The sequence below is a fragment of the Camelus dromedarius genome, chromosome 1 (genome assembly GCF_036321535.1).
Source record: "Camelus dromedarius isolate mCamDro1 chromosome 1, mCamDro1.pat, whole genome shotgun sequence".
NCBI lineage: Eukaryota > Metazoa > Chordata > Mammalia > Artiodactyla > Camelidae > Camelus > Camelus dromedarius.
The window spans coordinates 114,043,792-114,058,049 of record NC_087436.1 but is presented as its reverse complement, the minus strand read 5'-3'; the positions used below and the strand labels follow the sequence as shown (position 1 = coordinate 114,058,049).

At 36.2% G+C, this 14,258-nt stretch overlaps 1 long non-coding RNA gene across 2 annotated transcripts in view; it reads right to left on the bottom strand.

Annotated features, from left to right (window-relative positions):
- Positions 1 to 6,972: 6,972 nt before the first annotated feature.
- The window catches only part of LOC116148404 (uncharacterized), an 82,864-nt gene continuing 75,578 nt past the window's right edge, over positions 6,973 to 14,258 (bottom strand). The window contains exon 4 of one of the 2 annotated variants that reach the window (XR_010381912.1): positions 6,973 to 7,126. This is a non-coding gene — a long non-coding RNA (uncharacterized LOC116148404). The remainder of the gene's footprint in view (positions 7,127 to 14,258) is intronic. The other variant, XR_010381913.1, reaches the window with a different exon arrangement.

Genomic DNA, 14,258 nt, shown 5'->3' with positions numbered 1-14,258 from the left:
AGCGAGTGGTTGTGACTATGACAAAGTGCTCTCTGTGAAGTGCCTGTGCCTTTAGCTGGTATTAGAACCCTTTCTCTCTGTGAGCAGAATTAAGTAGGTTGGAGACTACTGTCACATTTACCATAAACCTTCCTTCAGTATGGAAGAAACATGTGTCTACTTTCCAAATTCCTGGGACTGGATCTGTAAGAATTACTTAGAGTTTAAGCTCTGTTGGTCTAATTCATTGATGTGCGCTCAGAACCAGAGTAAGAGTAGGGCCAGTCCAAAGCCGGTATTTAAAGGGATTTTGTTGAATACACATATTGATAAATGGAATCTGGGAGCAAAATAACTTTTTCTGAAAATTTTCTACTCATTTTAGTTTTTGTAAAATAGACTTGTTCTTCACACATTAATAATCACTATTTTTAAAATGACACCTTTATATTGGATTTTTATCTTGAAGTGGTAATAGTCTCAGCCATTTTTAAAGAAAATGAGTTTTCAAGCTGCTAGGAAAATTTACATTATTCTTCAAATTCTTTGTTTCTGCATTCTAAGAATAACCAAGATTTCCAACTTGAAGACCTCAGTGAAAGAATAACCTTTTATTTTTCTATTTAATTTTAGAAATTGATATTTAAGATCATTTTAGAACTTACATTTTAGGGAAAAAAAAGTCCTATGTTGTAAATAAAGGTATATTGGAGGCTTTTAAAAGACTTTTGCATTCCTGTGTCATTTACAATTACTACTTACTTTATGTAGAAAAAACATCCATCAGTTAGGGAAATGGCATTTTGAACAATACAGCTGTAATTTCATTGGCAGAGGTAGCCTGTTTGCCAACTTTTTTTTTTCTTCAGCAATCGAATTTCTTTCTGAAATATTAACTATATCTCTATTTTTCATTTTGTGAATATTTCTTTGGCTCTGACATTCACATTTCCTCCAGAAATACAGACATACGGAATTTGTGGGGAGACAAGTATTAGAATGACAGACAATCCCAAGAGATGAACAGATGGCAGGGGTCCTGGCTTTGCGCCTACCCTGGGGTCACTGGGGGAACTTGGACCAAGACACTTGATCCCTCTGGGACTCAGGTTCCCCAGCTGTGAATTGTTTAAGTTGGACATTTTTTAAAACATTTTTTTATTGAGTTACAGTCATTTTACAATGTTGTGTCAAATTCCAGTGTAGAGAAATAATTCCTAAATTCTTCTCTAGCATTCTTAAAAATTCTTCTCTTTTTTCTTATTAAAAATAACATATGTTCATGGTAGAAAAATAAGCTACAGGAAAAAATCTCTTAAAATCTCTTTTGAAATTATCATCTTTCTATTTATATCTACTTATGCATATTTGCAAGTGTGTATACACACCCCCAACACACACAGAAGCAAGCATGACTTGTTATAAATAATTTGGAACCCCTTGGACTAATCAGAATGAACATTACAACCTGTCCTTAGAGCACCTTGCTGCCTTTGTCATTTTTATTTTTAATTTTTGGAAATAATTACAGATTCATAGAAAATTACAAAAATAATACAAAGAAGTACCATGTACCCGATCCTTCATTCTATGACTGAAAGAAATCTGGTTCTTATTGTATACAAGATATAATTCTTATAGTCCTATTACACATATAAAGCAGTTTCAAAACTGCTAACCTGTATCCCTGTGAGAAATTTACTAACTAAATTGCAGTATTTGTGTAGAGTTCTTATTGTCTTTCACTTTACTAAGTATATCATCCAAATTTCAGTTTTTCAAAGTTTTTTAGGCTAGTTCTTTGCTTTCTCAAACTCTTCATTTTTTTTTTTTATTTGTTGTAATGCAATTAAGTTCATTTGATATTGTTTCTATTCCACTTTGGATTCTTTGCATTCTGGTTGATTTTAATTATTTATTTTGGGTGTTTGTTACATATTCCTGTGATTCTAAGAGTTGGAGCTATACCAAGAGCTGTCCCCTTCTCCTTATCCCTACTACCTATTTCTGTTCCATGCTGTTCAGCCTTTTCCTATCTATCCTCTGCATGGAACCAGTCTCTTTAGTTTTTGATTTATCCTTCCTGTATATCTTTTGCAAAATTGTGTTTGTGTGTGTGTATGTGTGCATTTTCTTATGTCCTCTTTTTTCTTACATAAAGGGTAGCTTACTGTAGACAAACTTTTGTACTTTTCACTTGACAGTATATTCTGAAAATCAAATTTGTTGAAAAGATCTTCCTTTATTTTTGTTATAACTACATATTATTCCAGTGTGTAGATGTATATTTTTTGTCAATAATTCTTCTTTGTAAGTATTTAGGTCATTTCTAATATTTTGTAATAACAAACAGTGCTGCAGTGAATACCCTTGCACATCTATGTGCTTCATTCTGTCAATTCCTGGGAGTGGAATTGTGGGGTCAAAAGATGAGTGAATGGTAGTTTTGTTGGGTCTTAATAAACTCCCCTCCAGATGGGTTGTGTTGGTTTCTGTGTCGGCCAGTAATGTTTGAAGAGAATGTGTTACCTCACAGGTATGCTAACAGGATATGCTATCCTACTTTATTTGGTAAATAGAACTTACTTTTTAGGGTAGTTTTAGGTTCACAGAAAAACTGAGTGGCAAGTAGAGAGTTTCCATATATTCCCTGCCCCATATATACACAGCCTCCCTCGCTATCAGCATCCTCCACCAGAGTGGTACACTTGCTACAACTAATGAACCTTCCTTGACACATCGTAATCAACCAAAGTCCGTGGTTTTCACTGGAGTTTACCCTTGGTGTTGTGCTTGTATGGGTTTTGACAAATGCTTAATGACATGTACCTACCATTATACTATCACATAGGATAGATTCACAGCCCTATAAATTCTCCACACTCTGCCTATTCATCCCTCCCTCTTCCCTAAACCCTGGCAACCACTGGTCCTTTTACTGTCTCCATAGTTTGGCCTTTTTCAGAAAGTCATTTAGTTTGAATCACACAGTATGCAGTTTTGTTTTGTTTTTTTCAGATTGGCTTCTTTTACTTAGTAATATGTGTTTAATGTTCCTCCACGTGTTTTCATGGCTTAGTAGCTCATTTCTTTTGAGCCCTGAGTAATAGAGCATTGTCTGGATGTGTTACAGTTTTATTATCCATTCACTTGCTAAAGGACATCTTGGTTGCTTCCAAGTTTTGGCAATTATGAATGAAGCTACTATAAACATCTGTGTCCAGGTTGTTGCGTGGATGTTAGTTTTCAATTCCTTTGGCTAAATACCAAGGGATGTGATTGCTGAATCGTATGTTAAGACTATGTTTAGTTTTGTTAAAAACTGTCTTTCAAAGTGGTCATGTTTTTTTGCATTGCCTCCAGCAATGAATGAGAGTTCCTATTGCCCCACATCCTCATCTGCAAGCATTTGATGTTGTCAGTGTTTCGGATTTTAGCCGTTTTAGTAGGAGTATAGTGGCATCTCATTGTTGCAATTTGAAATCCCCTAATAACATATGATGCTGAACATCTTTCATATACTTATTTACCATCTCTGTGTCTTCTCTGGTATAGTGTCTGTTCAAATCTCTCACCCATTTTTAAATTGAGCTTTTTTGTTTTCCTATTTAAGAGTTCCTTGTATACTCTTTTTATATTTCTTATTTAAGAATTCTCTCTTATTTAAGAATCTAAATATAAAAAGTGAAAGCATACAAGCAGTATATGGGCGATCGCCTCTTTAACTTCAGAGTAGGAAAGACTTTCTAATTTCTATGTGTAAAGGAAAGACAATCCTTTATCAGATGTCTTTTACAAATACTTCCTCCCAGTCTGTGGCTTGTCTTCTCATTCTCTTTATAATGTCTTTCACAGAGCAGACATTTTTAATTTAATAAAGTTCAGCTTATCAATTATTTCTTTCATGGGTCATGCCTTTGATGTTGTATCCAAAAAGTCATCAGCATATCCAAGGTCATGTAGACTTTCTCCTATATTACCTTCTAAGAGCCTCACAGTTTTGCATTTTACACTTATGTTTATGATCTGTTTGGAGTTAATTTTTTTGAAGGGCATAATGTTTGTGTCTAGATTCATCTTTAGCATGTGGATGTCCAGTTGTCCCAGCACCTTTTGTTTTCCTACTTTTAAATCTTTGTCAATCTGAAAGGTGAGAAATGATACCCCAGTGTTGTTATAACTTGTATTTCTTTAATTATGAGTTAATTTGAATATTTTTATATGTTTGAGGGCTATTATATGTATATGTTTTTGTGAGTTATCTGTTTATATTTTTTTTTCTGTTTTTCCACCATTTTTTGTCTCGGAAGTTTTAAGAATTCCTTATTTATTAGGAATCTTAAGCCTTTGTATATGGCACACATTACAAATATTGTCTCACTATTTTTTAGTTCTCTTGATTTTTATGGTGTTTTGTGTCATGAGTTTTTACAAATTTTTCTGTAGTCAGCTTTATCAGACTTTATTGCCTCTACATTTTAAGTCATAATTACCAAGTCTTTCCTACTCTGAAATTAAAGAGGAATTCACTCATATAGTACATGTATGGTTTTATATTTTATACTTAAATTTTTAGCCATTTAGTGTTGATTCTTGTGTATAGTGTGAGATATGAATCTAATTTTCACTTTTTTTTTTCAAATGGCTACCCAACTCTCCTAGCACCATTTATTTAAAAATCCATCTTTGTCCAGAATTTATCTTGATCACTGTGTTTTGGGGCATCTGCTGTTTGCTACAGTCTTTATTATTAATAAAAGTGAGATACTAGACTTTCCTTTTGCTAACACTTGAAGAACAGTTTCAGTATATATATATTTATATATTTATAATTTGATTGCCAGTGAACTGTAGCTTCTCCTTAACATGCCACATAAAGCAGCAGCTTACCTACTGGGCTAGTTGAAGGTGAATGCTGTCAGACACTGCAGCTCTCTCTGTAGCTCAGCCTGGTACTCTGCAACTGCCAGCTGGAGTGTTGGAGATGGCTTAAACATCCTTCCACAGAACAACCTTTGCTGTTCAAAGTGGATGTTAAAATCATCACTCTCATTTTAGGAAGCCAAGGCCCTTTTTGTATACCATTTACCACTCCTACCCTCACCCCCATATGGTAGCCTATAGGTTGTAGACTATGGGGGACTGATTTATTGTCTGCATTGCTGATTAGTATATATTCAGGGTCTAGTAAAGTACCTCATACACAGTGAGTAATAAATTAAATCTTTATTTAATGCCTATGAGAGTAAAAGAATAAATGAGTGATTGCTGTATTCCTGTTAAATTCTTTCAAGTACAGTGTTGAACCAGTTATGATATCATGTTAGCAGACATTAAATACCTATTTCTTAATCATATTTAAATAAGAAAAATGGTATTTATGAATGTGTGTTTTCACTAGGGATCAGTTATCTGTGGGTGTTTCTACTCTGGATTAGGTATTGCACTTGGACATTCACTTCTGTAAGCTCACTTCATTCTCATTGCCACCCTATGAAGTAGACATTACCTGCTTAGCAATGAGGGAAGGGAGCTCAGAAAGTTTCAGTGATTTGCTAAGATGATGCCAGATCTTTGGGCTTCGACTCTACGTATCTTTTTTCAACAGTATATTGAGAAGTGTTAAGATTTTTTTCCTCCAAATGCAGAACCTAGGGAAGTATAATAAAGGTCACAACTCACTCCTTGCCATGGCTGATGTGTGATAATTTACTGATATTTACAATTTCTTGAGAAAGTATCAGAATTTTGCTGCTTCTTACAATATTATTAGCATACCCTAATCTGTAGCAGGTAATAAATAATTCAGACTGAATTTGGCAAGAACAAATGTTTATCTTTTTCTACTTTCTGTTGGCTTGGGAGGAAATTATTTTCCTTTCTTAATTGTTTACTGAACAAAAATGTATTTACATTGTTTTCTAAGCCATGTGTGTGGTCTGGCCTATTTCCCCCCATTGCTTTGATAAATAAATTGTGTAAAATCCACTTGCTTTAGTAGCAGGAGATCCTGCTAAGAAAACGTTCAGTTAGACTCACACAATAAAGCACACCAATCTGACGCCTGGGTCAGATTTAAGAAATCAATTCTCCCCTGCTTCCAAAGAAGTCATTTTATTCTGGAAGACAAACTGTCATGGTACAACTTGGAAAATGAAAATCTTTATTTAGAACCACTCTGGGTTTTCTGATGGGTCAATAGTCGTATTTAATATATGTAAAGATAGGTCAAAGGCAGTTTCAAATAATGATGACATTTTCTTAGTCAGGGCCCCTCCTGATAACGACATGATGGGAATATCATGCATTTGTCTAGGGCGTTTTATTGTCAGCACAGTGTGGTTCTGCATCTGGAGTCCAGTCCTGCATCTGGATGGGCAGGAGGATGGAAGCAGAGCTGGATTTGGAGTCAGACACTTCAGGTTCAATTTCCAGTTGAATGACTTGTTAGTGACTTGACTGAAACAAGTGAATTACCCTTTCTGAATCAAGTAAAATGTGTAAATTTAAATGAGATTTGCATATGAAACGCTTTGATATAATTTAAAACACTATGCAAATGTAACATTTTTTATTCCTACTATTTTTCATGTATTTTTTCTTCTCACTGATTTAGTAAGGAAGATAAAGATGGCAACACCCACTGAAATTTGCTTGAGACATGTGCAGAATAAGGTTTCTGGTTATGCCCGTTTTGTAAGGAGGAGAGCTGCCTTTGGAGAGGGAGAAAGCACAGGTCCTCCTGCCCAGGCTTTTACCAGCTTTTTTTTCTTTTTTACACATATACCACTCTGTGCTGATTCCTTTTCAGATGCTGGGAAGAGACTGAAGAAGACCACGTTTACCCTGCTTACTCAATTGTTCTGCTGCATAAGGCTCAGGGACTATTAGAAAAGGGTAAACCCTAATTCCTCCCCTCAAGGTGCTCATGAGGTATTAGGAGGGAAAGGCTGACACACCACTAAATAATTGTGACTGATCAGACCCACTTCACAGGTTTCCAGACAAAATATATTATATTTCTCTTGTTCTTCAGGCTCTTGGCTGAAGTCTCCTTTGCTTTAGTTTGCCACAAGTTCAAATTCTCTCCTGAGTTCTTCTTCTTCCTCCTACACCAACTGGCCAAGAAGCATGGGATTAACTGTATCTCCATACAACAGAGAGAGAGAATAAAGCAAAATGATCAGTCCTTCTGTGGCCCATCACATGGTGTTGTGATTCTTTTGCTGCTCCCTGGTGCCTCACTACTCTTTGTGTCCCTGAGGAAGAACCAGCAGCATTTCGTGGTTGTGGCTCTCTAGCTTGCACTCACATGCTCGTGGTTCTAAAGCATGGCAGTAGCTGCTTAGACGGCATTTCTTTTCTTTCATGACCTATCCAATGTGGTGGCCACCTGTGAACTAGAGCACTTGAAATGTAGCTAGTCCAGACAGAGGTGCACTTACAGAAAATACATCCCTCCCACACTGTTGGTGAGAATGTAAATTGGTGCAGCCACTATGGAAAACAGTATGGAGTTTCCTTAAAAAACTAAAAATAGAGCTACCATATGATCCAGCAATCCTATTCCTGGGTATATATCTTAAAAGATGAAAATTCTAATTCAAAAAAATGTTCAAATATAGCAGCACTATTTACAAAAGAAAAGACATTGAAACAACCCAAGTGCCCATCAGATGATTGATTTAAGATGTGGTATATACACAATGGAATATTACTCATCCCCCCAAAAAAGAAATATTGCCATTTGCACCACATGGATGGTTCCAGAGAATATCGTACTAAGTGAAATAAATCAGAGAAAAACAAGTATCATATTATATTACTCATTTGTGGACTCTAAAAAATAAAACAAATAAATCTGTATACAAAACAGAAACAGACTCAAAGACATGGAAAACAAACTCATGGTTACTAAAGGGGAAAGGAAGTTGGGGAGGGGTAAATTAGGAGTATGGGATTAACAGATGCAATATACTATACATAAAATAGATAAGCAACAAATATTTATAGTATAGCACAGGAAACTATAGTCAATATGATGTAATAATCCTTTAATGGAAAACAATCTGAAAAAATATATATATAACTGAATCACTTTCCTGTACACCTAAAAGTAACACCATATTGTAAATCAACTATACATCAATAAAAAAAGAAAATACAGACTTGATTTCAAGATTTAACAAATAAAAATGAATATAAAAATATCCGATCAATAATTTTTATATTATTTATTTATTGAGATGATAATATTTGTAGTATATTATGTTGAATAAGATATAGTATTAAAATTAAGCACATGTTTCTTCCTACTTTTTTAAAATGTGGCAACTAGAAAATTAGAATTACATATGTGATTTGCAGTATATTCCTATCAGGTATTACCAGTTTAGTTGGTGGTGTTTTCAGATTACTTGTTTAACTGCTTCTCTCCATGATAATTTCCCCTTGGTGTTCTTTGGTGTTTTTTATCACTAGCAACTTTGAATTCTGACCATCATCATTCATCAGAGATGCTCTTAGATAGTGGCCCTTAAAAGAGAAAGAGGTCGGAATCTAGACCCTTTTCTTTTCAGGAGGCTCCTTCTCTCGTTCGCAAATGTACTGAGCCCTGTCTCAGTGCCAGCCGCACGTATCAATGAGCATCCACTTGTATTCAACTTAAGAGATTCGAATTGCTCTAGTGATTTCTCTCAGAACAGAGACAAGTTGGTGCCTCCACCCAGACTGGTGTAAAGCTGGTAATGCTTTAAGCAGCATAATTTATTACGCAACGTGACAAGCCACTTAATCAGTTTCATTCTTACCATCTATAAAATAGGTACAGCACGCTCTACCAACTTGATGAACAAAGTCCATAATGCGGTTGGCAAATTTTATAACACTAGGACCGAAAACAAAAACCCAGGAGGAATTTAAACTGTCAAGTGTGTTTAAATGGTGTTATCTGCACACCAGCTCATCTCGAGAGAAAAACAAAAAGAAGCAGCTGATGGGATTGAATCAGCTAGAGATGTGGCTCCCCTAGAAGCAAGAGAAATGTGTGAGAGCTTCAGGCATAACTCTGTGTGCCAGCATCAAAGCTCTAATAACATGCCTACTACCCCCCGGGGCCAAAACTAATTCTCCAGTGATCCCACAGCCAGACCATCTTCCTCAAATAAAGCATCCCTCACTGTAACAAAGTCCTTAAGTCTTAAGAAAGGACTTAGTGTGGGTTATAGCAAACATCTCAGTACATCTTTCACAGCAAGGATCTTCAAGCTCCACTGGGGTGAATTTTAAATATGATCTCATTAACATATCCCTTTCTACAGCTCAGAAAATACAGGGAGGCACTCAGAATGTGAAACCTGGATTCCTTTCACTAAAGGAGTGCAAAATATTTGCAAAGTGGTAATTAATGGGATTCAAAGCCACTAGCCAAGGGAGCATCTGGGATAGCCAAGTGAGCTTCTGAAGCAATTAGCCTCAGGGATACTGTGGGTTTGGTCCCAGACCACCAAAATTAAGCAAATGTCAAAATAAAGTGAGTCATACAAAATTTTTTTTTGGTTTCCAGTGCATACAAAAGTTATTCTTACACTACACTGTAGTCTATTAAGTATATAATAGCATTATGTCTAAAATACGATAATAAAAATACTTTATTGCTAAAATATGCTAACCATCATCTGAGCCTTTGGCACGTTGTAATCTTTTTGCTGGTGGAGGGTCTTGCCTTGAAGTTGATGGTGCTGACTGATCAGGATGGTGGTTTCTGAAAGGCTGGTGTGACTGCGGTGATTTCTTACAATAAGACAACCATGAAGTTTGCCCTATTGATTGACTTTTCCTTTCACAAATGATTTCTCAATGCTGTTTGACAGCATTTTACCCACAGTAGAACTTCTTTTAAAATTGGTGTCAATCCTCTCAAATTCTGGTGCTGCTTTATTAACTAAGTTTATGTGATATTCTAAATCTTTTGTTGTCATTTCAACAATCTTCACAGCATCTTCACCAGAAATAAATTCCACTTAAGAAAGCACTTTCTTTGCATACCCATAAGAAGCAACTCCTCATTCATTCAAATTTTATCGTGATATGGCAACAATCCAGTCAAATCGCTAAGCTCCACTTCTAATTCTAGTTCTCTTGCTGTTTCCATCACACCTACAGTTACTTCCACCACTGAGGTCTTGAAACACTCCAAGTCATTCACGATGGCTGGAATCAATTTTTTTCCAAAATCCTGCCAAAGTTGGTAGTCTGAATTCTTCCTATGAACTATGAATGTTCTTTATGGCAAATAGAATGGTGAATCCTTTCCAGAGGTTTTCAATTTACTTTGCCCAGAGCCATTGGAGGAATCGCTATCTATGGGCACTACAGTCTGACAAAATGTAGTTCTTAAATAATAAGACATGATCCATGGCTGCAGAATGGTTGTTGTGTGAGGAAGCATGAAAACAATATCGATATCTTTGTACGTCTCCATCAGAGCTCTTGTGTGTGACCAGGTACATTACCTGTGAGCAGTCATATTTTGAAAGGAATCTTTTCTTTCTTTTCTTTTTTTTTTTTTTTTTTTTTTGTCTGAGCAGTAGGAATCAACGGCAGGCTTCAAATATTTAGTAAACCATGTTGTAAACAAATGTGTTGTTGTCTGGGCTTTGCTGTTCCATTTATAGAGCACAGGCAGAGAAGATTTAGCATACTTCTTAAGGAGCCTAGGATTTTTGGAATGGAAAATGATTACTGACTTCAACTTAAAATCATCAACTGCATTAGCCCCAGACCGTCCTTTGAAGCACTGAAGCCTGGCACTGGCTTCTCCTCTCTAGCTATGACATTTTAGATGTTATCCTCCTTCAGCATAAGGCTGTTTTGTCTACACTGAACAAAACTGTCTGTTCTTTAGTGTAGCCACCTTCATTGTCTTAACTAGATCTTCTGGATGACCTGCTGCAACTTCTCCATCACCACTTGCTACTTCACCTTGCGCTTTTATGTTATGAAGATGGCTCATTTCCTTAAACCATATGACCCAGCCTCTGCTAGCTTCAGGCTGTTTCTCTGCAGCTTCCTCACCTCTCTCAGCCTTCACAGAATTGAAGAGACTTAGGGTCTTGCTCTGAATTAGGCTTTAGCTTAAGAGAGTGCTGTGGGTGGTTTGATCATCTACCCAGATCACTAAAACTTTCTCCAGATCAGCAATAAGGCAGTTTCATTTTCTTCTTCTTCTTTTTTTTTTTTTTCAAGAACTCTTCCTGTGCAATCACAGTTTGGCTGTTTGGTGCAGCTTTTGGCCTAGCTCAGCTTTCCACGTGCCTTCTTCACTACACTCAATCCTTTCTAGTTTTTAATTTAAAGTGAGAGATTTGGGACTATTCCATATGGTGAACACTTAAAGGCCATGGTAGGGTTATTAATTGGCATAATTTCAGAATTGTTGTGTCCCAGAGAATAGGGGGGCCCCAGGAGAGGGAGAAAGATGAGGGAATGGTGGGTACATGGAGCAGTAAGAACACACACATTTGTAGATTTGGTTAGCTGTCTTGCATGGACTGGTTACAATAATAACATCAAAGATCACTGATCACAGTTCACCATAGCAAAGATAGTAATAATGAAAAAGCTTGAAATATTTTGAGCATTACCAAAATGTGACACAGAAACATGAAATGAGAAAATGTTGTTGGACACTGGACCACTCCAATTTGAAGCAGGGTTGCCACAAACTTTCAGTTAGTTAAAACTGCAACATGTGCAAAACACAATAAAGCAAAGCACAATAAATTGAGTCATGGCTATGCTCAGAAAACCCTAGGCTTCTTTTCAGTCTAGAAAGAGACATTCAGTTTAAAAAGGAGCTATTGTGTACCTCCTCAGTAGCTACAGAGTGTTGAAGTGTTAAAACGAGGTCCTAATTATTTAAACAAGAGTGGGAATGAGGAAGGGGCATTGACTATTACTCTGTCTGGCTGTGGTATCCCAGGAGATATGGATTATGAGGTATACCTTCTGCAGGTATTGAAGGCTGGGGATGGGTGGTGGGAGCTTGGGGGTTTGATTCAAAACGCTGGGCTGAGATGACCTAAGGAACAGAGGTACATAAAAGGCCTTTCTGCTCAGGAAAATCTGCTCTCCCACTCTAACATCTTCTAAAGAGAGTCATTAAGTCAAATCTGTGACTGGCAATCCTAGAATTAAAGTTAAAATACATGCTCACAAACAGATATGTAAGCACACATTCATAACAACTTTATTCATAGCAGTGAAACACAAAGTAAACATTCACCAACAGGTTAATGGATACAGAAGTGTAGCATCTTCATGCAGTGGAATACTTCTCAGTCACGAAAAACTAACAAACTACTGATAAATAAAAATAGCATGGATGAATCTCAAAAACCTTATACTTGGTACAAAAAGACCATAAAATAAAATGATGTGTTATATTATTTCATCTATATAAAGTTCTAGAAGAGAACTAAATTATTATTTAGAGAAACTAAATTATGGTGACAGGTGTCAGAGCCGTAATTGTCTTTAGGGATGAGAACTGACAGGGATGTGATACTAAGAGGGAACTTTCTGGAATGATAAAAATGCTTGGCATCATTGTTTGGGATAGTGTTTGTACAAATGTACATATTTGTCAGAACCCATCAAAATGTACATAAAATCTGTGCTTCATTCTATATAAATTATATAGAATTATACTCCCATTTTTAAAATGGCAGAAGGATAAAAGCCATTTTTCAAGTTTAAATACAATTTCCTTAAATCACAGCTGTCACAGGTCTATGGGTTCAATCTGACTTCAAGATTCATCCATACATGCAGTCTTCTCTTTTCCATGACTTTTAATAAAACTTTTGTCCTGCACTATTTTCCCGAGAAATTAGGAGAAAAGGAAAAGGAGCCTGAACATGAATGGGCTTTTTTTCCACCAGATAAAGGGTTAGCCCAAGCATTTGCCTTTAAAAGGTGAAAGAATAATTTCCCTTTCATCAAATGTCTTGTTTTAGAGATGGTTTTAATGAAAATTGGCCTATAATGGTTCCCTTAGCAACTAGCAACTAACATCTGAAGTAGAACTTGGAGTCTGAGGAAAAAATCTTGAATTATTCTGGTCACTTTTCCAAAGGGACCAGTATCTAGAAAAAAGCATCTTCCTTTTGAACAGAACGAGTGTAAAGATAACATAGACTTTAAAACAGAGAGATGATAAACTAGGTTTTACTGTACACTTTTCTACTTCCTTGATAGTCGGTCAGCAAAGTTTATTCTGGCCTCAGTCTGTGTCTGTTGATCTGTCAAGTTCAAATGAGTATATGATGATTAAGTGAGCCTGGATGTGGACCACTGAAACTAAATTCTCTACACGTATTTTATAATTTTTCAACTACTCTTGATAAAGTAAGCAATCTTATCTCAGTTGGTGTAAAAATGATCTCATATAAACACCAAAAGAGCATGGGGGGGCCTAATGATAATAATTAATAATCTATCTATGCTCCAGTTTCCTGACTTTGATGGGTTCTCTTTGACTTTCAAGCATAAGATGATAAGAATGATGATGATGGTGGTGGTGGTGGTGGTGGTGGTGATGAAACTGCTTGTGAGAACGCTGGCTGCCAAGGAGAATGTGGGGAGCAAATTTACTGACTGCAATAATTTCACACAAGGAGTTTCATCTTGCGGCTGGACCGCTCTCCATTCCCTTGCTCATACTATCGTGTAACATCAAGACTATGCTCTCTGCCTAATTTACGAGCCCATCCAATCTTCTACAGCTCCTGGACATGCCAGTGACACCTTTTTCCTCACCATCACATGATCAATATATGCTTATTCTTATAATAGGAGGGTTCTACCTGGCATGAAAATAAGCTCCTAATTATAAAGGGACCATTCATTAACTTTATGTATTTTTAAAATTCTTCTTCCACAATGTTAATTGAGTGTGTATGAAGCACAAGCCACTGTATTTGTCAGATATAGGAGCACAAAGCCATTAAATAATTCTGATGCATTTATATATAAGATACAGATAGACATAGGTAAAGATAATCAAGTTATAGAAAAACTATGGAATCATGAGTAACCAGATTTGCTAAAGTGGCTGTATGTTGGGCATTGGTTTTCAAAAGTTCAAACGACTACAGTGAAAGTTTTTATTTTAAGAGCAATCATTGAAAGAATCAACTGACCTTGCTCTTCTCTGTCTCTAGTCAGAAAATAAACAGTGAAAGTGTATATTAGTGGTTTGCAAGTGATTCAGAGCA